Source organism: Hirundo rustica, chromosome 18 (assembly GCF_015227805.2).
Source record: "Hirundo rustica isolate bHirRus1 chromosome 18, bHirRus1.pri.v3, whole genome shotgun sequence".
Lineage (NCBI taxonomy): Eukaryota > Metazoa > Chordata > Aves > Passeriformes > Hirundinidae > Hirundo > Hirundo rustica.
Genome location: NC_053467.1, coordinates 11,490,902 through 11,515,313, shown reverse-complemented (window position 1 = coordinate 11,515,313; position 24,412 = coordinate 11,490,902). Strand labels below are relative to the sequence as shown.

The 24,412-nt window shown below is 60.8% G+C and overlaps 1 protein-coding gene and 1 long non-coding RNA gene across 2 annotated transcripts in view; both read right to left on the bottom strand.

Annotated features, from left to right (window-relative positions):
• The window catches only part of RBFOX3 (RNA binding fox-1 homolog 3), a 101,377-nt gene extending 87,063 nt beyond the window's left edge, over positions 1–14,314 (bottom strand). Inside the window, 1 exon segment of the mRNA XM_058422951.1 lies at positions 14,233–14,314. The gene's annotated coding sequence lies outside the window, so the exon portion shown is untranslated.
• Positions 14,315–21,545: 7,231 nt separating this feature from the next.
• Positions 21,546–23,773, bottom strand: LOC131378677 (uncharacterized). Its single transcript, XR_009208424.1, has 2 exons — positions 23,599–23,773; positions 21,546–22,051 (listed from the first exon to the last, which is right to left on the bottom strand). It is a non-coding gene; the product is annotated as an uncharacterized LOC131378677 (long non-coding RNA).
• Positions 23,774–24,412: the final 639 nt, after the last annotated feature.

The window sequence follows — 24,412 nt, the reverse complement described above, 5'->3', positions numbered from 1 at the left end:
AAGCACCAGCACACGTCAGCGCTGCAGGGGGACGCGTGCCCGCTCACCTGGAAGGGAGAGCAGAGCAGGAACAGGGGGGCAGCTGCAGGAGATGGGCACAGACCGCCGGGGCACTGCCGGCCCCCAGAGCCAACAGAGAACCCTGGCACCCCGTGCTCAGCATCCTGCCAGAGCCCAGGCTGCACACCGACCTCGTGCAAGATGGAACCAGGCTACGAGGGGCTTGGGCAGGACCCAAGGCATGGAAGGTGGCAGAAAGGCCCCTGCCCACTGGCTGCAGCACAGCCCCGGCCCCCCAGACCCGCGCTGTTCCCACGGGCATGCAGCCCTGTGAACATCACCGCCCGTTTTCCTTACTGCGCTCAGCGAGGAGCCCCTGGGCTCTCCTCTGAGGACGGAGCCTCTGTGCCCGCAGTGCTTTACTGCTCCTGCCTCCCTGCTCTGACCTCCCCTGTCTCACCAGGATTTATGCTCCACATTAACCTTCTGCCCGAGCCGCCTGTGCCACGCCGAGCTGATGACCCCAGATCCCTCTGAACGGCGAGGGGTGACACCCCCCAGCCACCAACGCCTCTGCAGACACAAATCCGGGGCGTTTCCAGCCAAAAGGGAAATTCTGTGGGTATGGGACAGCATGGAAGGCTCCAACAGCAAAGATGCTCTGGGCTGAGCCAGAGGGACCCTGCTCGAGGGAATCGTGTGGGGAACTGAGCGCTCCTGCTGATGTCTGCCTGCAGCAGAGACACCCCACCACGGGCTGCCCCCAGCAGCTTGGCCACCGTTCCTGCTGGCACGGCCACACTCCTGCACGCGGAGCAAACCAGCTGGATTCCCCCAGCGATGGGCAATGGCTCTGAGCTGCCAATCCTCACTCAGTAAATCACCTGCCAAGGTGAAGTGGCCACAGCCACCGGCAGCTGCCAGGAGCCCCGTGGGCAGAGGCCACCCCTCAGTTCAGCCCAGCTCACAGGTGCCACAGACAGGGACCACCCCCAGGGCACAGCAGCATGGGGGGAGCAGCCTCCCTCCTTTCCTGCCTGTTTTCCTCTCTCCATGAGCTCATCCCCTGCCCAAGTCCCTCTCCCCCACCAGGAACAGCCCGTACGATCTCGCCCTCTCTCCTATTTACGCATAAGCCAGGCTGACAACTCCTCTTCATCACCATGTCAGAGCCTTCCTCGGCAGCCATGCATCTCAAGCAGGACAGCACCATAAATATTGCATAGGAGGTGTTTCTAATCTAGTTACAGGCTCAGCCTCTCACGCTCTTCCATCAGGAAGCCTTGGATTGAAATTGAAGTGTATTAGTATAATTTTATCAGGTTTTATTAAGCCCGGGGTCTCACGTTCTTGATATATAGTTTTAATTAAATTTTAAGTCAAAGAATGCAGTTGTTCATATTTCATCTCGCCGTGGCACATCGGGAGGAGGCAGTTAATCAGCACGTACCAAAACATCCTCTTCGCCCCTGATGAACGGGCAGAAACTTTGCCAGCAGAGCCCAACTTCCCTGCATCGCCCCCAGCCCAGCCAAGCCCCCACCCAGCTCCAGCCAAGCCCCCGTTCCTGTGCCCTCCTGCCCTGCCGTGCCAGCATCACAGGGAGCACGCACGGGCGGGAGCGAGGGAAAAGCTCCGCACCAAGCAGGGAAGAGGGAAGGCACAGAGGGCACCTGGCACCGGGGGCTGCTCCCGGCTGGGCACAGCAGCAGCTGCCGCTGGCAGCAGGAGAGCGGGCAGGGACCCAGGAGCAGGTCCTGGCAGGGACAGAGCCAGGGGCCGGCTCCAGAGCCCAGAGGGACCTTCACCTCCCCTCAGGGCAGCCACGGGGCTCTGGGCTGAGCATGAGCCCAGCCGGGATTGTTCCCTCCATCCTGGGAAAAGGAACCCCAGCCCTCGGCTGTGGGGACTGCCTGAGCCTAGGGTGGGACCCCGAGGGCGCAGCAGCCCCTCAGGGACGGTACAGCCCCAGCAGCAGCACCAGCACAGTGCCCTTCCTTCTGCTAAGAGCACTTTGGGGACACAAACGTCGAGGTCGGCGCCTTCTGCCAGCAGGAGCAGCAGATGCCGTCGCAGCTGGCGCTGCCGCTGCCCTCACCTCGTGGCTCCCTGCCCAGGGAGGGCTGGCACCCCCCAGGGACCCAGCGGTGGCAGATTGCTCACGGGTCCTTGGGAAAGGCTGATTCATCCTGGCTGGAAGGAGCCGCGGCACAAGGCAGAGCGGAGGCAGCTCACCCACCCTCAGTGACACGTCTGGCTGCAACTGTGCCCTCCCCACGCACGGCTGGGGCACCACAACTGCACCACAGCCCCCACGGACCTTCCACAGCTGGAGCACAGCAAACCCTCTCTGCTGGCAGCTCCAGCTGGGCTGGGGTCTCCAGAGACCGGACCTGGAGCATTCCACAGCCCCAGCAGCAGGGCTGGGGGACACAAACAACACACTCCCCCATTTACAGGCCACCACTGCCTTAGCTGGGGCCAGAGCTACCAGAGGATTCCTGAGCATGGGAACAGCTCAGCCCAGAAACATCTCAAGGCCTGGAGCTTCCCTGGTGTGGAAAGCAGAAGAGCTGAGCACAGACCTGTCTCTCCCAGTTGAGGTGCTGAAAAAATTAACATCAAACTTGCCAAAATGAACTCAATTAAAAACCATTTTAATGGTACTACAGGTGACAGGTACAGCCCTGCCAGTGACAGCCACATCAGCAGCCAGGGCACCCTGCCAGGGCCATGGAGCCCCCACGGGGGTAAGGGACCGCAGGGGCTCTCAGTGCTCCCCTGGGACCTGCTTCAGCGTTCCAGCGCCTGCCCAGATGACCAGGTCCTGTCCTGGGGAGCGGCTGAAGCTCACAGCCCGTGTGACAGAACAGGGCTACAGCACCATTGCCAACGACAGCGCCGTCCTTGCAACGAGGAGGGAGGGAGAGAGGGAGGGAATCCCAGGATGAGCGGGACTGGTTCAGCTCATCAGCTGCAAGACTGATAGACTTGGGGGGTGGGGAGCACATTTTGCATTTCCTTCCTTCTCCTTTGCAAAGAAACGGGGATTTGGGATTGGATTTGAACTTCATCCAGAAGAAAATAATTTCATTTGAAAAGGAAGCAGCTGGATTGCTTAACACGCTCTGTCCCTACTGCCATTGGAACAGGATTTGAGGCACGGAGAGAGTTTCAGGCCAAGCAGCCCCACGGTGTCTGGGTCACCCTGGGGCCCACCAGCCCCCCAGCCCGACGGGAAGGAGCATCCTGCTGGCACCTGGGCAGCAGGAACCCCACCAGAGCCGGCACTCAGCTCCGGGATTGCAGCAGCAAAGGCTCCCCACGCACAGGGGCTGCAGGAATCACTGCCGGGGGCTCCCACCCCCCAAAGCCACAACAGCCCTGGGCGAGGCAGCTGCCCACGGGCATCCTGCCACCCACCCCGTGCTGCCGGGGCTGTGGGTGCCGCGGTGCCAGCGGGGGCCCGTGCCGAGGCTTCAGATGAATCTTAACTGGGCAGCGAGAGAGCGGGGCAGCGTGAGCCGGCGAGCGAGCGCGCTGCGTGTCACTGCAAGGCGTGTATTTATATCCCTCCCCGACGCAGCATCCCTTTGTAAAGGCACCGAGCGCGTACAGGCAGGGCTGTCAGTTCAGCGGCGTGTTACAAGTGTTTGATATGGAGATTTTGGCAGTGGGAATGGATGTACCTCGCTGAGAGGTTTATGTAAAATGACAGCTTCTGGAAAATGAAGCACTTGGATATAAAAAAAAAAAAAAAAAAAAAAAAAGAAGAAAAGAAAAGTACAAACAAAAGGGAGGGAGGGGAGGCCTTCGCTCAGCGAGGCCAAAGCAGATCTCTCCTCCCCAACAGCCCCGAGCAGCTCCCACCCCAGCTGGCAGCAGAGCACCGACCCCAGCAGCTCGGCTCGCCTGGTTCAGCTCCACACACGCGCTCCCCCAGCTCGGCCGCTGCCCCATTTCCATCCCATCCCATGGCATCCCTCCTCCTCTCGCTGTTTACGGCTGTGCCTTTCATCGCCGCTGCGCGGGGGCGTGCGGGGAGGAGGATGCCCGGGAGCGCTGCTGTCAGCGGGCCGGGAGCGCGCAGCAACTCCTGCCGCGGCAGGCTGGGACGAGGGACACAGCGCCAGCACAGCCGGGCACCGGGGCTGCGGCGTGCCAACACTCCCCGTGCCACAGCTGCGGTGGGGGGATGCCCATGGAGCCCCTGTCGCGCTGCCGAGCCCGGGGACGATGCTGAGGCCAGCACCCAGACAGATCCAGACCCCAGCTTCCTGGGGAGCGTTTGCTCCCTCACTGGCTCCCACCACTCACCTCGCCCCAACCGCAGGCTGCGGGAGCGAGGGTGGGAGGCAGAGATAAGCCCCCCCAGCAGGGCCATCTCATCCAGGAAGGAACGTGGCAGCAGCACCCAGCGAGGCTGGAGGCTGGCTCATCCTCCCAAAGCCGCAGCCAGCTCCCTCCTTTGGCTTTACATCCTCCTCCACCCCTGTGCCCGGCGGGGATCCGTGCCAGGGCCAAGGTGGAAGCAATTCCTGCTGCAGCTATAATGATCCATAAAGAAGCTGACTTGTTTCTTACCTCTCTGAAATGAAGGATGGTGATTACCCTCCATCCCAGTCCACAAAGCCTAATCCAAATTGATGGCCTCCCAGAGATTGCTTCTCTTGCCTCTCACCAATCCAACACCAAGCTCCCCTACACACATCTACTCGGGAGAAAAACGTCAGCGTAATTCACGCAGGCTCTGGCTGGAAAGGCCATTTATCCTGCAGGAAAGGCTCCTGGACAAGACATTACATTAATGGCATGTTAGGGAGAGGTGGCAGTGCCAGCCTCGCTCCTCCAAGCCACAGGCAGCAGGGCAGGGATATGCTCCGACCCCCTCAAGAAGGAACGCCCGTGAGAGACCCCTCTGCAAGGTGTGGAGGTGCCGAGGAGCAGCGCAGAGCTGGGCACAGCTCGGGCTCGCTAAAAATATCCCAGAGCAGGACTGACAACAAAGGTGGCAGCTGAGCCGCCACCATCCCCCAGCAGCACGGCACAGCCCCCAGGGAGCTGCCCTGGCTGTGCCCCACACCTGGGGAAACTCCCTTTGGCGTCCCGTGCCTTGGGAGGATCCTGGCACACGGCTCTCTGTGCCCCCCTCTGACACACAGCTGTCTGTCCCCCCGTGGCACACGGCTGTCTGTGCCCCTGTGACACACAGCTGTCTGTGCCCCTGTGACACACGGCTGTCTGTGCCCCCGTGGCACACGGCTGTCTGTGCCCCTCTGACACACAGCTGTCTGTGCCCCTGTGACACACGGCTGCCTGTGCCCCCGTGGCACACAGCTGTCTGTCCCCCCATGGCACACGGCTGTCTGTCCCCCCGTGGCACACGGCTGTCTGTCCCCCCGTGGCACACGGCTGCCTGTCCCCCCGTGGCACACGGCTGCCTGTGCCCCTGTGACACACAGCTGTCTGTCCCCCCGTGGCACACGGCTGTCTGTGCCACACAGCTGTCTGTGCCTCCATGGCACACAGCTGTCTGTGCCCCCGTGACACACGGCTGTCTGTCCCCCCGTGGCACACGGCTGTCTGTGCCCCCGTGGCACAGCCGGTTCTGCGGTGCCCACGCAGTAGGGACCCAGCAGGGCAGGCACCGAGGGAGCCCCGGGCCGCAGACACGAACCCCCGGCTGGTGACGGCAGCTCTGCCGCTGCAGTGCCGCCGTCTCCAGGGATGTGCTTCGCCGAGAGCCTCCGCTGACCTTGGGCATCACCGGCCGGGAGCCCCGGGCCCCCAGCTGGGCAGTGGGGCTCCCGCAGCCCGGCCCCGGGCCGTGAGCCGCCGGACACACGCTCAGCGCTCCCTCGGCTGCTCCCATCCCCTCACTCGGCTGCACCGCAGGTGTGCGCGGCGCTCGGAGCCCCGCCAGGAGAGCCGGCTCTCTAATTACACAGATAACAGCAAATCATGACAACAGACCACCGTGGGGACCAGCGGGGACCGCTGCCGCTCCCACTGCGGGGGCTCCCGGCCTTCCGACAGCTCTGTCGCTTGTGCTCGCTCCCTGCAGCCGTGGAGAAAACAACCGGAGGACGGAGGGAAGGAGGGGAGTGGGGTCTCTTCACCTGCTGCCCACCACAGCCCTTCTCCCGGCACCGCAGCGCACTCGGCTGCTCCCGGGACACCGACGAGACAGGGAGAGGGAAAAGCGGCCTGGGCAGGATGAGGCCAAAGCCACGGCACCCTCTGCCCTGGGGGGCACCGGCACCCCCGGCACACAGCACCCGCAGCCAGCAACGGGGCAGCGGGTCCAGGAAGGCGGCACACCTCGCCCCAGGGAGGGGACACCCCATCCCGGCTCTCCCCACCGGCTCCGGCACCCATCTCCCCCCCAGGGAAATTTGCGTGCTGAGCAGCTGGGAGAGGGCTGCGCTGAGCCGGGGGAGCCCGGGCAGCCTGACTCACCGGCTGCCATCGCTCCCGCCCCGCGGCAGGTGGGCGGCTGCGCCAGGAGGGGCTGGGCGGGGAGGCAGCAGGAGGGGAGGGTATCCCCGGAGAACGAGGAAAACAAATCCAAACTCAAAAGATATTCACGGAGCCAGCACAGCCACCGACGTGCCCGACCAGCAGGAGGATCCCCAGCAAAGCCGTGAGGACCCAAGGGCTGCCCCGATCCCTCATCCTCCCCAAAATTCTTGAATCAGATGTGCCCTCACAGCGCCGGGCCTCGGGGCATGCGTGTGCGCGTGTTTTCATCCCAGTCTTTAAATGAGGTCTTCGCTGAGAATTTACAATTCCCTCGTGGCCTCAATCTTGCAAAGATTGCTTTTTTAACACTGTTGGGCTTTAATTCTAATAAGCCTCCTCTTTATTACGGAACCAGGTCACATTGCCTTGACACCGCGAGAAAATCTTTCATCGGGAAGCAAAATGGAGAAGGGAAAAGAGAAATAAAGGAAGCGAGGAGGAGGAAGATGGGGGAGACTAACAACTAAAAGCTGCTCCCCTCTGCCTGGGGACTCTGTGAGCCCCGCGAGGAGCCGGCGGGCAGGGGGAGCAGAGCCTCCCGCGGCGCCGCTCGCACCCTGGACGCGCAGGATTATTTCTGGTGCGGCTTCACTTCCCACGCACCCTCCCACCCTCCGCTGCTGAAAACGCCACGAGGAGCAGGGGGGAAGCTTGACAAAACTTTGACAGAATGGGGACAGAGTCCAGCCCTGCCCGGACAGATGGCCACCACCGCCAGCCCAGCGCAAGGTCCCCGTTACCTGGCCGGCGCCACGGGGACGGGAGGTGGCACAGTGTGGCACCGGGCACCGCCAGCCCAGTGCCCCTGCCAGCAGAGATCACAGCCCTGCACTGGCAGTGCGGCTTCACCGTGCCACCCAACAACGGCTCAAGTGTCCGCTGTCCCTCGTGGAGCATCCCCCAGCACCGAGCAGGAACAGCTGCTGCCTCCCCGGTTCCCAGCCCCGGGGGTTCGCCTGGCTCAAGGCACACAATCACAAACCACCCCTGTCAGTATGGTCACAGAAATGGGCTGATCTCGTACCCACATCTGTGACCTCCCAGCGCCGGACTGGCGACAACTCATTTGGGACTCATTTAACCCCCTGCCTCCACTGGCTCCTGGACAGCGAGGCCCTGTCAGCCAAACCACAGTGAGATGGGGCTCAGGGCACTGGCCCCGGCTCCCAGTGCCTCCCGTGCCCCGTGGCAGCTTTGTGCCACACAGTGGGAGTCTCCAGGCTGTGCTGGTGCACAGCAGCGTGTGCCCGTGGCGCGTTTCGTGCCACCAGTGACACCCACAGAGCAGCCCCCTTCCCCACCTGCTCCAGAAAAAAGCTCTTGGGCAGCCCTGGCTGAGCTTTAGCACATCAAACAGCTCGAACAGGAGCCTTTTCCAGGGTGGGCGAAGGAACGAGGCTCCCCAGCCCCAGGATGGCGGTGGGGGGAGGCCACGGCTGCTCCAAATGTAGATGTTTAATTCTCAACACTGGCAGCTGCACTCAAGGCAGGGAAGCCATGCACAGGGGTAACCATGGCAACTTCACGGAAGTTAAATAAAAACTTCTTTAAAAAAAGCTAACGAGGTCCCTGAATCATGCTTTATCAGCTGTGTTGCTATAAAGATCGAGATCCAGCCAGCTCAGGATTCCTAATTACTCCTGCAATATACTGGAGAGAGCTTTATTTAAAAAAAAAAAAAAAACAAAACCTGGCAATGCACGGAACAATTTCGGCCTCTCTCCACACCGGGATTTGCATAGACCGTGAAGCACCTTCCCAGATGGATCTGCTGGTGAGAGCCCCCCCAGGCAGCCCCCACCCACTCATGGCTCAGAGGGCTCTGTGGCTGCACCCCGAGCCCTGTTCTTGTGGAGGGGACACAGGGAGAGCCCCAGCAGTGCTGCAGCCACACGATGCCACGGCACCACGCTGCCTCCCGCCGCAGCACTGCCCTCGGGAGCATCCCGTGCCTGGCTGGATCCTGGTGGCTGCAGCAGTGCCCTGGGCTGCCCACGGCCCCCTCGGCACAGGGAAACCTTCTCCAGCATCACCCAGCACCCCTGCACACGCAGCCCCGCAGTCCTGATCCTGCCACAGAGGGACTCGGCACCAGGGCAGCGGCCCCTGGCCTCGAGGGTCACCATGCCAGGGCCAGGCAGCGGCCAAAGCCGTGCCCACCCTCTGCAGCTCACAGCCCTGTGGCACGGAGCTGCCGTCACTGCCCACAGCCCAAAGCACAGCTTCCGAGAGGTCCCTAAGCCATTCTTCCTAAACAGGGAAACCTGACTCGGACAACCCCAGGAAGCCCTGGAGAGCGACCAGACCCTCCCATCCCTCAGACAGGCAGTGCTGGGGCGCACCCACAACCCAGCAGCACGCACCCATCAGCGGCTGCACCCCAGCAGCGTCCGGGGAAGCTCCATTAGAGCCCCCACTTCCATCAGTCACAGCAGCAAAGGCTGCTGGAGCACCTGCCAGAGCCAAAGGTTCGTCAGCAGCGACCTCCAAACCCACGGACACGGGACAGCAGTGCCACCACCCCCAGCTCTCCCCTCCTGCCCCCACACAGGACCGAGAGCTCCCCGAGCCCGGCTGGGCACAAATCCCTAAACTATCACATTCACCCAAAGCATGCCGGGTTTTCCGCTAAGGAGAGGGCTGCACCAGGAGCAGCTTTAAAGGGTTATTTGAGTCTTCATTTTCACAGCTTATGGTGAGAGTAAGGGAATTGTAAGTATTATTTACTATATTTTGAAACGCATTTAATTTAAGCTGATTCTGAATGGAAATTAGAATCCAATTAAAATGTGGGGGGAAAGTCAGCGTTTTGAAGCAGATTATTAAGCAAAGCTACACTAAACACATTGGAAGCATAAATATTGGGGAACAAGTTCCATATTTACAAGAGGATTTGTTCAGCCAAGGAAGTATCATCCCTGGCCCAGGAACTGAGGAACCCGTTATCAAGGTCAAGATTTTATCAGCAGGTCTCAGATTCTCACATCTGTGTTTCACCCAGAGCTTGATTAAGAGTTTAGAAGCCAGGAAAACTCTCCCTTTTGCTCCAGCTCCTGCTTTAGAATTAATTGTTTATTGATCCAACAGGAGGAAAATATTCTCTCTTGCTGCAGAGGAGCTGCTGGGAGCTGAGCCTGTTGTCAAAAGTTGTTTTATCACTTCCATAAATTCCAGCTGTGGTGACTTCCTCGGCTTCAATTACCCTGTTTCTCTGGACACACTCACAGGTCCCTCTGGTAACTTTGGCAGATTACAGCTCCCAGATTCCCAATTTGAGGAACCCCCAAACCCATCAGACCGCCCAGAGGGAGCAGCAGTGCTTCCATTCAAAATCCACCGGTCCAGGTTCTGTTATAAACATAAATCCCACTTCACCCCCAGCTCCTGCCCGGGCAGTGCTGAGCACCAGAGGGGCACAGGCAGGCGAGGAGGGAACCTGCCGGGTTTGAAATCCTCATCCCCAGCACAGCATCTCACACCTCCCACAGCAGCACCAGCCCAGATTCCAAAAGAGCCTTTATTTAGACTTTTTTTCCCCCAGGTAGAAAAGCATCCTAGAGGAGAAATGCAGGCAATCTGTCAGGGCACATGGGAACACGCATTTCCTTCCACCAACAGCAAAGCACTGGGAGAAACCAGCTTTTCCCATCGAGGAAACCCTCCGGATCCCCTTCCTCCCACTCAGGATCTATCCTCCCAGCCCCTGAACCTCCCGGGTGACAAGGGGGGCAGGAGCAGGGGACACATCCACTGCGGATAATGGAACAGGAAAAGGGATCCTGGGATCCTGTGCGTGTTTCTAGAAATTAGAAATTCAATCTTGTCTAGTTGGGAAGAGACAAGGATGCCTGGAGCACCTGCGTGCGAGCGGAGCAGAGGGGAGAACTGCCTTCAGCCCTGTTTATTAGAGGTTCAAAACAACTAACGAAACGGCAGAGAAGACGACTTTGCTTCCTCATCTGGTATCCCAGCCTGTCAATTAATTTGCAGGAGCATTCATCCCAAAATACCTCAAACAATTCCAGCAGAAAGCACTGGAACAGCACCAACAGCAGCCGCTGCCTGCACAGCGAGAGGAGGGAGAAGGAGAAGCTGCTGTCAGCAGCACCGAGCATCCCAGCACAGCCAGGGATGGAGCACCCCGACGGAAGAGCTCCGGGCTGGCGGCAGCTCCGTGGTGATGCCCAGGGAGCTCCAGGCTCCCAGCACTGCACAGCCCCAGCCGCAGCTCCACGACTGCAGCACCTCCAGCAGAACCCTCTGCACAAACCTCCCCCCCCAGCTCCCCTTCCTCTGGAAAGGAGCAGATCTGCCATAAGGACTCATTATCCACTGAGCTCTCACCCTGTAAGGCTGTAAATTAAAAGAGAACTCAAATAAATTACGGAACTTCCCTCATGCCTTTTATTATCTCAATAACCTTCAGAGGGATTTATCCACCGTCAGCTGAGCAGCTGAGAGCTGTGGCGACAAACTAATTCAAGAAACGCACAGCTGAAAACCTTTACCCACCAAAGGAGCAATCTGGCCCAAGCTTCTGGAGGGGACCCTCTCCACCCCCAGTGCCTGAAGCCAGCTGGCTCAAGCCCCACTAACACACTCCCCTCCAGCTGGGGAGGCTCCCCTCAGGTGCCAAAAGAACTCAGCTGTCCCAGCCTGGGCGGCAAAGAGGAATCCTGCTGGGCAGGGCGGCAAAGCAGCAGCAGCTGCGTGGAGGGACAGGCTCTGCCACCAGCACAGGCTGCCCAGCCATCCCAGTGCCTGGAATGTCGTCCTGGTAATTCAGGACGACATGTTCTAGTGCCAGGAGATGGAGAAACTGAAACCGGGAAAGAGAAAAATCCCAGCCCTTGTCACCGAGGGGCTGCGTGAGCGCGGAGCGTATGGAGCGCACGCTGCTGGCCGGGTCTGGGGAGGAAAGCTGGAAGAAGAGGTGATTTTCCAGAGGGGGCATCATAGAGAGCATTCTGAAACATCCTAAAACCTCCCAGGCTGCCCAGGAGCAGCAGGAAAGGACAGGAGAGGCACTGCCACAGCCCTGTCACCAAGCACGGGGTGCCCAGGAGAGACGCCAGGCTCGCAGCGAGCGGGCTCCCAGGGAGGGGCCTGTCAGCGACGGCTCCTTCAGCACCTCGGTCCCACAGTGCCTGTCCCTGTCCCCACACGGAGCCCAAACCGTCAGGGACGAGCAAGAGCTGCCACTGGCCAGGCTGGGGCTTCCCAGCCCCTCTGTCCCCAAAAGCAGCTGGCAGAGGTTCACGTGCTGCTCTGGCCACCCGGTCGTGTGCCCTGTGCCAGGGCTCTCTGCAGAGCCAAACAATCACGCAGATCACTCCAAAAGAGAGGGGGGAAATAAAAATTCTTCATTATTTTCTGTGGAACAACAGAGGCTCAAGCACCTCTCCCCGGAGCCAGGAACGAGCTACGACCAACAGCCAGGTCCAGGCAGCCCTGCCAGCCCCAGCCACTGCAATCAGCCCTCCCCGAAAATTATCAACTCCAGGCTCTTTCTCCATCTGTTATCCAGAAAAACAGCCTTAATTTCTTGCTTTGTGAGGATTTATCATGCCTCAACCATTTTAGCCTGAAAACAGGAAGCTGTTTGGGAAGCAGCGTGCCTTCATCTCTGCACTGTACCCAGCACCGCCAGGCCTCTGGCTCTGGGTACAACCAGATTGCAAACAGCACCGGGAGCAGGATGCGTCCCCAAAACACTGAGAGCTGAGCCACAAACCCTGGACATCCCAGAGAACGACGGGCACATTAGACGGCAAAAAAAGAACAAGGCACTTTCCAGTGGTGATCTATGCCCACCCTGGGCTTTGCCCCCAGGACACAGCACAGCAGCCAAAGCTGCCCTGCCCCAGTGCCAAGCACCTCTGGGGCAGCGAGGGAGTGCCAAACCCTCACCAAAAGCAGCTGAAAATAGCTTGTTAATGCCACGCTCACTGGAGTGAGAAGGCGAGAAATCCCTGCTCCCCCCACCCTTCCGCCTGCACACCCGAGCGCTGCCAAAGCCTTGCCAGGCTGCTCCCCACGAATGGAGGGGTCCGTGCCCCCAGCTCCGGGCACACACTGCCCGTGCCCGGCCTGCCCTACACCCCTGCCCCGACCCCACACCGCGGCTGTTTACTTCAGCTCTGCCCTGACGTTCAGGGGTGACGCTGCAAGCGGTGCTGCGAGCGCCGAGCGCGGTGCAGCTCCTGGCACGCACATCTCTGGGGACCAGGAAAACGGCTGGAGAACGGCGCTGGGCACTTCCACACGTCACCCAGGTGACCCCCGAAGGGCCTTCACCACCCACCCGGCCCACAAGCCCTGCGCAGGGAGCCCGTCTTGCCACGAAATTCCCAGAGAGAGGCAGGAATTCAGGAGAAGAAAAGCCCAAAGAAAGGCGCCTCGCTTGCCTGACTCTGCCCCATAGCTCGCCCAACCTAAGCGAGACCTTTTCTTTCTCCTCCTTTATCCAGACTCCACCTCACCCAACTTTTTCCTGCAAATTGCCCTCACCTGGAGGCCGTGACGACCATCAGCGCCAGGTTTCTGTCAGCAGCTGCCCCTAATTAAGGGGCATTAAGAGACCTTAACACAAACTTAACGGGGCCCCTCGCACGTCGCGCGGGGCCGGCTCAGCCACGAACCCTCACGGGCTCGGGCAGCGCCGCCGCCGAACCCGATCCCGGAGCGCACCGGGAAGCGCTCGGTGCCGGGCTGGACGCCGCCACCCCGGCCTCCCCCGGGATGCGCTCCGGCGGATCCGCCGGCCTCCCCCGGGATGCGCTCCGGCGGATCCGCCGGCCTCTCCCGGGATGCGCTCCGGCGGATCCGCCGGCCTCCCCCGGGATGCGCTCCGGCAGCGCCGCCCCGGGGCTGCCGCCGTGGCTCCCGCTGCGGCTCCCGGTGGACATCCCTCCCGGAGCCGCCCCGGCGGAACTCCGCCGCCCCCCCGCTCCCCTCCCCGGCGCCGCCGCCCCCGGTAACTCACGCGCTCAGACGTCCCCGCCGCGGCGGCGCAGGGCGGCCGCGGGTCCCCGCCCGCCCAGCGGCATCTCCCGAGCAGCGGCGACCGGGGCGGCCCGGCGGCGGGTCGGGCTCTCCGGGCTGCCTCGGGCTCTCCGGGCTGCGCTCACCGGGGCCGCCTCGCACGCGGCTGCGCCCGCGCCACCGGAGCCACCGAGCGCCCGCCCCCGGCCCCGCCCCGCTGCTGCCGCCCCCCGCCCGGGCTCTCCTCCCTCCCTCCCTCCCTCTGCGGGGAGACCCGAGCGCGATGGGGGGGTCGGGACCCTCCGCCGCCCCCCCGCAGCCGCTCCGCACACGCTGCCACCGCCGCGCCAGGAGAAGAGCCCGGTTTTGTCTGTTTCTCCCCCAAAAACGAGCGTCCAGCAGCGGCCCCGGCACGGAGCGGGCTGCGCCGGGGGTTCCTCCGAATCCCCCCCCGTACTCAGCAGCACCGGGCACTGCGGCCCCGCGGGTGGTGAGGAGCAAAGACCCCCGGACAGCCCGGGTCAGGGACGCTGATTCCATCGCCGCGCATCCGCCGGGGCACTGGGTGGGATGCCCGGGCTCCGAGTGGAACGCCCAGGCTCACGTCAGCCCCCGGCAGGACGGCAGCGGGGAAGGGGATTTCCAACCCTCGCTGCAAATCCTGGGAAACGCAAGGCAGTGCCGGGAGCCCGCGGGCTGGGGGTTTGTAGCATCCCCCGGACTCACTCAAGCTCCGTGCGTGTCTCAGCCCCTCACCCTTTCTTCCCTTTCAGTCACATCTAAGGATCTCTGGGCAGTGATCCGGGCATTCCCACCGCAGCTGGAAGCTTCCTGGGCTGTTACGCAAGAGCAGACCTCTGGCATTCGCGGCTCTCGTTCTCCGGCTGCTCATCTCCCCCCCTGGGGAGCCGGCGGAGCGGCGCAGACCTGCGCTATCGGGCTGGGCAGACCCCGGCTGTCAGCGCTGCCGCTCGGCCCTTTCCTGGGCTCGCTGCCGGGAGGTTCCATCTCGGAAAGAGCCGCGAGCAGCGGCGGCTCTGGCAGCGGCTCCCTCACAGCGGGCAGCCAAACCCCCGAACCCCGCCGGCCTAGGGGATGTCTCAGTGCAGGGACAGTGACCTGCTCCTGCTGGCGTTCCTGGATGGGGCTCAGCACCTTTTCCTGTCTCAGATGATTTATTTGTGGTTCCCCATGGTTCACACTGTGGCAAAGCTGCCCAGGGTCTGTTTCCTGAGAAGTATCCGGAGCACCTACAGCCGGCTTAAGCAGGAAGTTATCTCCTATCCCTTTAGCACAGGGTCATCTCTGAGACTTCCTCAGGCTCCTTCAGAGCCCACCCGCGGCCCCCCAAAGCCGGCACTGCTCCCCCTCCCCTCACGCAGCTCCCCTTCCCTCCGGAGGGCTCCGAGCACCAACCCTGGAGAAAACCATCAGGGTTATGAGGAGCCAGCACGTGAGTGAGGACCATGAACGCACGGAGCGCGCCTCACCCATCCCCACATCTATTTTGTACGATCCGCGGAGGTATTTTTAGCCCTCGGGGCCGCGGCGGCCCCGGAGCCGAGCGCAGCAGCCCTTGTTCTCCCGACAAAGGCAGCCAGGCCCGCTCTCGGCTCTGCCCCGCTGTGCCGCTTCCTCACGCTTCACTGAGGCTGAAGATGCTTCAGGCAGCACATTTGGAGAACGAGGAGCTGCGGATGCGGGAGAGCTCAGCTCTGCAGAATGCGCCCTGCATCCCAGGCCTCCGGGCTGGGTCCCGCCTGACATCCCTCCCTGGAAACGCAACCCGGGTCCCACTTGGGAGGCGCAGGCCGGCGAGCGGGAGGGGCGTGGTGCGGGATCGGGATCGGGATGCCGGCATTGCTAAGCAACCGGCCCGAGCCCCGGCAGCGGCACCGGGAACCGCCCGGGGAGGAGCCCACCGGGGAACCGGCCCGGGGATCGCCAGGAGGGGAGGAGTAGAAGTGTCCTCCCACGCCCTGGGAGAGGAGGAGGAGGAGCAGGCGGGGGATAATGGCTGAGGATGCACGGAGCGGCAGCGGAGGGAACGGCAGCCTTCGGAAACAGCACAAGGCAAAGAACCCCTGCAAGGGTGTTTGTGAACAAGCATTACTCCGGGAAAAATATGTTTCTCCTTTTTTCTTAGCCGATTTCACAGCCTATTTGCCACCGGGGCCTTCATTTGGAGGCAGTCAGAGTTGTTTAAATTAGTGCTGCTGGGTTGGTTTTTTTAAAATCTTTGAGGAAGACGAGGTTTTCCTCAGAACTATGGCTGGAGTACAGAGATGGTAAGACCCACTGTCGCTCCATCTGGGTTTTGTCCTGAACACAGCTGCTGGAATGTGGAGCCCCGCAGCCCCAGCTCTGGGGATACCCCAGTCCCCGGGGCTGAGCACTGTGCCCAGCCAGGGCACTGCCAGGCAGCCAGTCCTGGAATCTCCTCCACAAGGCAACAGAGGCCACTCAGTACCAGGGAGAGCCACGGGACTATGAGGGAACAGCCCCCACATTCCCCCCACAGCTCCCAGGGACCCCCAGCTTCGAGGTGCCCCAAGGATGTCCAGCTCTCCTCACGACCCTGCCCAAAAAGGGGAGGTGTGCAGCACACTCAGCTCAAGCCTGGACCTGCCAAGAGCTTCACCTGCCAGTGCACCAGAGGGCTGGGGGACACAGTGCCAGCTGGAGCCCCCCCTGGAGAGCTGCCAGAACACCGGGTACCGGCACCACCCTCGGCTGCAATGGAGGAGCTGGGATGACACGGCAAGAGCCGGGGTTGTCTTTTTGGCGAGTGTCAGGTGCCCTGACCCAAAAAAGCCAAAGCGGAACGTGCAATCCCAGCGAGGCACTGAATAGACACACTCAGACTGCAAAGCACCGTGGGAGGAGCAGGGAGAGCCATGCTGATGGGTTCTGCAATAATGCTTTTTTAAATATAATCTCCGATAGATTTTATAGCTGAGTTATGTAACATAATGAGCAAATCTACCATGCAATTGTCACTGCACATTAACAGCGAAATCCTGAGCCTCTATTACACTAACAAACTTATTAAATCAGCGAACATTGCGCTGCATCAGTCAATTATTGAAACAATGCCAAGATCGGGAGAACAATCTGATATCCATTACAGGGAGCAGGGATGTGACCGGGGCTGCCCGCAGCGCTGCGTGCTTTAGAGCACTCCCCGTATTTACGGCACGGACGGACACTTCACCTGCCGGCGTTGCGCAGCTGCTCCCCTGCTCCGGGGAGGGAAGAAGCCCAAAGCCAGCCCCGTGCTGGGACCTCAGAGCAGGAGGGGGATGACGGGGGAAGCGCCGCTGGTCCCACTGCTGGGATTGCCCCGATGCCAAGCGATGGGAGCTGCAGCATCGGGGCAGAAATCGCCCTGCAAAGAGGCAAAGCCCTTGGAGAGGTGAGGGACACGCAGCAGTGGGAGCTGCTGAGCACCCAGACACCGCTCCCCCCTCCCGGGCACGGCCCCACAGCTGCACTGACCCTCCCAGCCAAAACCCCATCCCTGGCTGCCCACCCTGAGCCCCTTCCCAAAGCATCCCTGGAGCACCGAGGGAGCAGCAGGCGGACAGGAATGGCCGGGATTCAGCCGTCCCCTCGCTGCCCCTCTCCAGGGAGTTGGCACTGGCCGGAGCTGGCAGGTCTGTGCCCGCAGCAGAGCTCGGGCTGAGCTCATCCCTGGCTCCAGGACTACAGCCACCTGCTGCCACACAGATTTCCAGGGCAGGGCACTGCTCCAGCACCGGGATGGGGCACAGAAGGCTGGCAGGGGTTTGGCCCTGCAGACCCCCAGCTCTCACAACCCCTTCGGCCCTGTGAAATCCCATCGACACCGATGTGACATCCTCCGGAGACTGTCAAATGCGAAACACGGTGAGCTCGGGGAAACCTGCGAAGATGTCCATGCAAACACCTCGGCAGAGTGTGCCTTGCACCTCGGTGAAGTGATTTGACACGGCACTAATTATGCAAATTAATCATCAGTAAATTAGATCCTTGGTTATTTATTTATTTTGCATTCTGCTCCGCAGCCCAGCAGGAGCAGCACCCGGAGAGAGGAGCAGCTCCGTTCTGGCTGGGAAGGAATGTTTGGTAACATGTTGCATGATCTGGCCTCCCCACATTCCTTCTCAGATGAAATTTGGAATTGATTTGCTGGTACCACACCGCTCCCAGCCCTCAATGTGTCATGGCAGCTAATGAACCGTGCCAGAGACACATTTATAACCCACTATTAGCTGCTTCCACCGCAAAGAGATTTTTTTTTTTTTCCCCCGTCTTTGCTTTGATGTTCTAAAACTTGCAAAAACAAACCAAACCTCACCTACACAGAAAAAAACCCTAATCACCAGCAACACCAAAATCACCACAGCAAACGTGTCCCCTGAAAGTCAGCCACTTATGTGATTCCCATCTCCCCTCTTGGATCCAGCCGTCCAGCAGCCTCAGAAAAGGCCCTGGACAAACACCCAAAACACCGCTGATTTTCCCCAGGTTCTTTCCCAGCCCCTGCTCCCTCCAGGCAGAGCAGAGAGAAAGGGGCTTCCACACCCAGCTCCCTCCTCCCCACAGCTGGAGCTGGGATCTCGCGCCAAAGGAGGAGCAGGGAGGTGATGCTGGGGACAGAACTGGAAAGGCCCAGGAAGGCAGCGGCATTCCCTCCTCTCCACCCCTCATCCACGCATCACGACGGCAGCGACAACTCTATCGGGGGAGCAAGAGCTAATTAAATTTACTGGGATCACTGAGGAAGACATTGTTTAATATTCTGCACGGAATTTAATATCTGAAAGCATGAATGGCCCCGCTTCATCAGAGATCTGCTCCTTCCAAACATTCCACTCAACTTTTCGGAGGCAGCCGGGCCGCTGAGGGACAGGCAGGGATGGGGCAGGACGCTGCCAGCAGGAACCGCGCTCCTGGAGCCGGGGAGAAACAAACAGCGGGAGAGCGGAGCCGCGGCCGCCTCCTCGGGTGCTCCCGACGGAGCAGCAGCTCCGGCATCCAGGGAGAGCAGGCTCCCGAGGGGCTCCACCGGCTCCTCGGAGGGAGGATCCTCCCAGTACCATCCACCACCGCTTCCACACAGAGCTGCTGCTCCTCGGCTGAGCGCCCACGTCCCGTGGGGCCCTGCGCCTGTGGGTGCCGCTGCCACCCGGTGCCATGGAACAGCCCAAACTGTGCCACTGCTGAACCCCAGTTTGCTCCTCCATCCAAAGAGGGGCCTGCATTGGGCACACCAGGATCCGGGGAGGGGAGAATTTTACCACAGGCAGCTTCACCTCGGCTGTGCATCCCTGTGGAGCCGCCCCCCTGGGCCAGCCCTGAGCACCTCCTGCATTGCAGGAGGGTCCCAGTGCTGAGTTCTCCCACTCCAGCTGCAGGATGTGCCATTCCCCAGTGCTGCTGCACGTCCCCTGTGACTGTGTCCCAGGGATGGGCACACACTCTTGGCATAAAACCAGCACATCTTTGGTGGAGCAAGAGCCCCCGGGGCTGGGCTCTGCCAAGGACGTGCCAGCCCTGTGCTGGAGACCCCCAGCTCCAGCCCCTCTGCTTCACTGCCTCCCTCTCTGTGCCCTGGTAACGCCTCTTTACCCTCACACACATAGAAGCGATGGTAAGTAGCAATAATTTTGCTTCTGTATTTGTGTCACCAAAACTTCCAGCTAATTCCTGTAGCTGCCAGCATGGAGGCACTAATACCTCTGTGAAAGACAAAGCAATTATTTCTAAACATAGCTTGCTCCTTGCATTGTCACCACCCGAACCACCCAACCCCTGGGCCGCTATCAGCATCTTCCTCCAACTAGCGGGGGGGGGGGAAAAGAGAATTTTTTTTCCCCCAAAAACCACATGCCTGCTCCTCCCCAGGTGACAGACACAGCGCTGCCTGACCCAGACAAGGCACATTCGATGTGCTCCAGTGTCTCCAGCTGGGTGGAGACACCGTGTCTGCCGCAGGACCCTCTGTAGCATCAGACCTCGTTATCCTGTGGGTCTGCTCTCAAGACATGAAAATCAGCCATAAAATGACAAGTGAAATAAGGGACCTAAGGAGCAGGGGGAATGCAAATGGTGGCACTGGCAGAGGCACAGCACCCGCAGAGCGCCCATCCCCACCGCTCAGCACTGAGGAGGGACACAGCCCATGCTTGGGTGTCCTGGGGGTCCCTGCCCCTTCCTTGGGTGCTCCCTAGGAGGTACAAGGGGTTCAGAGCCCTTGAACACGACACAGAACCCCCAGCTTCCCCTCCCCAGCTGGCACAAAGCCCCAGGCCCGTGGGCAGCCCCTGCCCCGAGCGGGCACAGGACGGGGAAGAGCTGCAGAGCCGATGGGCCGGCGCAGGCTCCCCACCAAGGGCTGGAATGTTGGAATGCACCGGTAGCTGGAGGCAGCACACCTGGGTGACCTACATACCACTGCTCAGGGAATATTTACCGGTGCTTTCCAGTGGCTTGGGCATGGAGAAACTCCTGGCTCCTGCATGAAATGAAGCCTCCACCCCTCCTGGCCTCAGCCCTCAGAGGGGTTCACGAAGCTGGCAGAGGCTGAGCAGATGAACAGGAGCAGGGGCTACAGCCCTGCACTGGGATGCTCACACAGCTCCCAAAGCGAGGGGCTCACAGCCCTGGGCAGGCCACCGGGATCCTGCTTTGGCTGCCTCCCACCCCATCCCATCGACATCCTGCACATCCCACCCTGCCCAGAGCTGCCCAGGCACCTCCATCCCCAGCTGCTACACGGGAAAGTGCCAGGGATGCTCCGGAGTCACCCACACCACGAGCTGCTCCCAGGCCACGGAACAAGCTCCCAGGGAGGGGACCCTGGACCAGCCCTGAGCCCAGGAACGGGGACCAGCTCCCTGTGAACTGCCCTTAAAAATATTTCCATAACACGTCATACTCAACCTGCGGTACCACCTCCAGTAATTAGCAGCTACATTTTAATTAAACATTGATTAGCAACTAATTAGTCTAGTGATTAGTCACCTGAAGGAGACAAAGCAAAATACTGGGGCTGCCAAGATAGGAGCCGGAGAAGGCAAATGATGAAAGATGAGAAGCAGCTGAAATTCCTCCTCTGCTTCCCCCTGGGCCGAACATTTCCTCACGGTTTGGTCCTTTACAGATGAAGCTTCCAGGTGAATTTTCCTAATTGTGGCAATTCTGTCAGAGTCCCAAGTGAGTGGTGGGGAGGAGACTGAGCTATTTCATCCTTCCCATCAGACCCCAGATGGTTAATGTCGCTAAAGAGCCTCTCCCAGCCCGAGGAGGCTCAGTCTGCCACCGTAACAAAGTCAGGGGACACTTCCGTGCCTTCAGTCCTGCGGTGTCCCGAGGAGATCCCTGCGGAATGCAGAGGCCCCTGGGCGGCAGCACCGCGTTAACTCAGACCCCGCAGCGCTGCCTCTCCCCTCAGAGCCGGCTGCTGCTCCCTGCGCGCTCTCGGGGTCCCCCAGCACTCTGCTGCCGCAGGACGTGCAGGGCTGTGTCAGAGCCGGCCGGGCGCTCCCCGGGCTCTGGGACAGCGGACAGCTCGCGGTGGCACCCGAGGGCACGGCACAGCCCTGCCGGGTCCCTCCCCTCGAGGGATGCGGGCCGGGGACCCGCGGTGACATCCCGGCGAGCTGGGACCTGCTCTGCGGTGGCTGCGAGCCCTCCGCAGGAGGCGACGCCTGCCACCCAAACACCGCTCACAGCACTCAGCCCGGCTTGGCTCTTACCGGAGAGCCCGGCCAGGTCCCACGAACCAGCGAGGGCTGGTGCCCGGCCCGGGGCTGCTCCCCCGCACCCCCACTCATTCACCGGGGCGCTGCTGCATGAGGATGTTTATTATTTCACCGGTCCCTTTAGTGACTTAATCCTATTTACCTCCATCACTCATGCCTCGGAAAATCGCTCTGGCTGAGGGTTACGAAAGCGCTTCCGCGGCTCCCTCCTCCCCACCCAAAGGCAGAGGCTGGGCAGGATGGGGTGGGCCAGGCTCAGCAGGGAATAATGCAACCGGGAACCGCGCATCCGCAGCCCAGCAGGACCAGGGCAGGAGCCCCGGGGGAGCGCAGGGACCCGCACTGGGGCGCGGGAAGGGTTAAACCAAACCCTCAGGTAGGGCTGAGGGACATTGATCGCCTCACACATCTCCTCACGCTGGGATCGGTACAATCGATGGGGTCGGGTCAGGGGGGCGCAGCTGATGGATACTGATCCCTTCCTCCTCCTGGTGCTGGGAATGGCACCCGCTGGGAAGCCCCCAGAGCTCCTGCCCCAGAGGGGCCAGGGCTGGGCTGTCTGTAGTCTGGGCACGGCCAGGAGGTGTCCAGGCGGGCTGGGAAGAGCCTCTGGTCTCCCTGTCCTGCACACGCTGACCCGGAGGACACAGCTACACCCAGCTCCTCCACCGGAGCCTCCTCCAGCTGAAGGCGTCGGGCTGGGGCAGCAGGAGGGGCAGCGGCTCCGGCGGCGCCTGTTCCGCGCTTCTGCAAAGCAATCTGCTCCTTGGGCTCCTCTGTTCCTCCCTCTTATGCAACTGCACAAAATGTAGAGGAAAACAATCCCCTGGATGCTAATTTATCCGAGGAGCTCGAGCAGCTTTGCACAAGGCAGCAGCTTCAGCAGGAAAAAAGACAAAGGCAACAGCCACGTCTGAAAGGCTGCTCCTGAAATCTGCCCTGCCTTCTGGGATCCTGCCCTGCCCAGCTCCCCGCAGGGGTCCTGCCCACATCCCTGCTTCCTCCATCCATCCCTGCCTCCCTCCCTGCCTCCATCCCACTCTGCCCGCTGGGCAGGGCTCTGCTCACCCACTCAGAGGAGCAAACTGGGGGTGGTGGGACCCAGCACCAAACCAGGCACCCGCCCTGGAGCTCTGCTGCTCCTGTCCCAGGGATGGGGACACCCCGGTCCCTGCACTGCTGTCAGGCTGGCACAGGGCTGGGCACTCACCTGAGGTACCTGCGCTGCTGTGCCCAGGGCAGCACCGCTGGGGCAGCCAGTCTGTGCCCCAGTGCTGCCCCACACACACAGCCCCCCACCACCAGACGCTCCTGGCATGGGCACCTCTGACAGTTACAGGATTCATGGTGCAAAGAAGGATTTTAGAGCAGCAGAGGCAGGGGATTGATTTCTCGCTTTGTTTTAAGTGCAGCTAATGTAATAGGTAATTTATTTAAATTGATAGGACAGAAAGAAACTACATTTGTCTCTCCTCTGAAAGGATTCCGCTGTGTTGGGTGACCCAGGTGAGCTGCAGAGCTGGGCTGAGGGCCCTGACACCTCCCAATAGCTGCCTTGATCAGCTTGTCATATTTTTCAATTCATTACAGCCATTTTAGCAAACAACCACTATGGATTTTTTTTGTTATAGCAGCACTTTCTGTGTTAGCTGTGTGTGAGCTGGTACCTGCCTCAACCAGCTACAGTAAAGCTTCCCCCAGGATGGGGTCAGGGATCCCCACAACCCCCCAGCTGCCCAGGGAGAGGGCGTGAGGGGTCCCCCCATACAGACAGCCCAGCCCAGGGACTCGTGCTGCCACCTGAGCCTGCTCCTGGCTGGGGCTGTCACTGAAACCCTTCTGGGATGTGCCATGGATGCTCAGAGCTGCTGGCCATGGGCACAGCAGAGCCCTGAGGGCAGGGAGCACCCCTGGACTGTCAGTGTGGCTCTAACACCTCTGGCAATCACCTTTAGTGCTCTCCACAAGGTCCCTGGTTGTGCTGAGCCCCAAGCAGCACGCCTCCACAATACCTCCATTAATGAGCAATTCTGTGCTGTAATTCTGTGCCCAGCTCTTCTGGCCCATCCTGGCCAGAACCTTCCCCTCGCTGCCTCAAAGCCATGGGGTGTGGAGACACATCCTGCAGGCACAGAGCCCCGGGGGAGCGGACAGGGCTGCGGGGGAAACCCTTCCCTCTGGGAGCCCTGCAAGCTGTGCCTGAGACCCCAGTAAGAGGCGATGAACAGGGAAGGAGCAGGGGGCTGTCACCATAGAGAGATGGCCACAGCACTCAAGAACACTCCTTTAAAACCTTTAGGGGACTCCAAGTACCAGCCTCATGTTATCCAAAAGCCTTTCGTACCTTTTCTATGTTGCAGTCCCATCAACAGCTGCACGCAGCTCTGGCTCCTCCTTTCTTTCACAGTTTCTGCTCCCTGTCCCTCACAGGGCCATCTGACCCCGTCTGTCCCTTGTACGATGTCTGTCCCTTTCTGCTCCTCGCACAACCTCCTGTCCCTTCCTCTTCACAGCACAGCCAGCAGACCCCAACTGACCTCACCTGCCTCCCTCACTCTTTTATCACGCACATCAGTGAGGGCAAGGCTGTTCTCACTCTTGGGTGATTAACACAGCTGCGACCCATCAGGGGCAGGATTGCCTTCAGCACCGTCTCTGTCTGTTCTCCCTCAGGGGGCTGAGGTGGGGGTCAAGCCCCGGGTGGAGGCTCCTTGGCACCTCCATCACTGCCCGGCGCTGCACCCCCGGCCGTCCCAGAGCCCCCGCAGCTCCCGGTGGGGGCCAGCCCGTGGCTCCGGGACAGGTTTCCAGCTGATGCTGCTCAGATGCTGCAGGTGATCCCGCTGCTGCCACTGCGGCCGCGCCGAGCTCGCTGTAGATCTGCTGACGCGATAGGGAACATCAGAAATGAAACTTGTTGCCTGTTTCCCAGAGTAATTAATTTCATCTGTATTGAACAAATGACATAATTTGAGGATTTCTGGGTTATGGATTAAGTAAAGACCAGATGAGAGCATCCTCATTGGCTCGGAGATTAATTAACGGTGTGAAGCGAAGCGAGCTCTCTCCTCTCCCTTGGCTGCTGCAGTTCTCATCCACCTGCCCTGCGCTGTCCTGCCGTGGGAAGCAGCACTGCCATCCCCCGGGACACTGGGGAA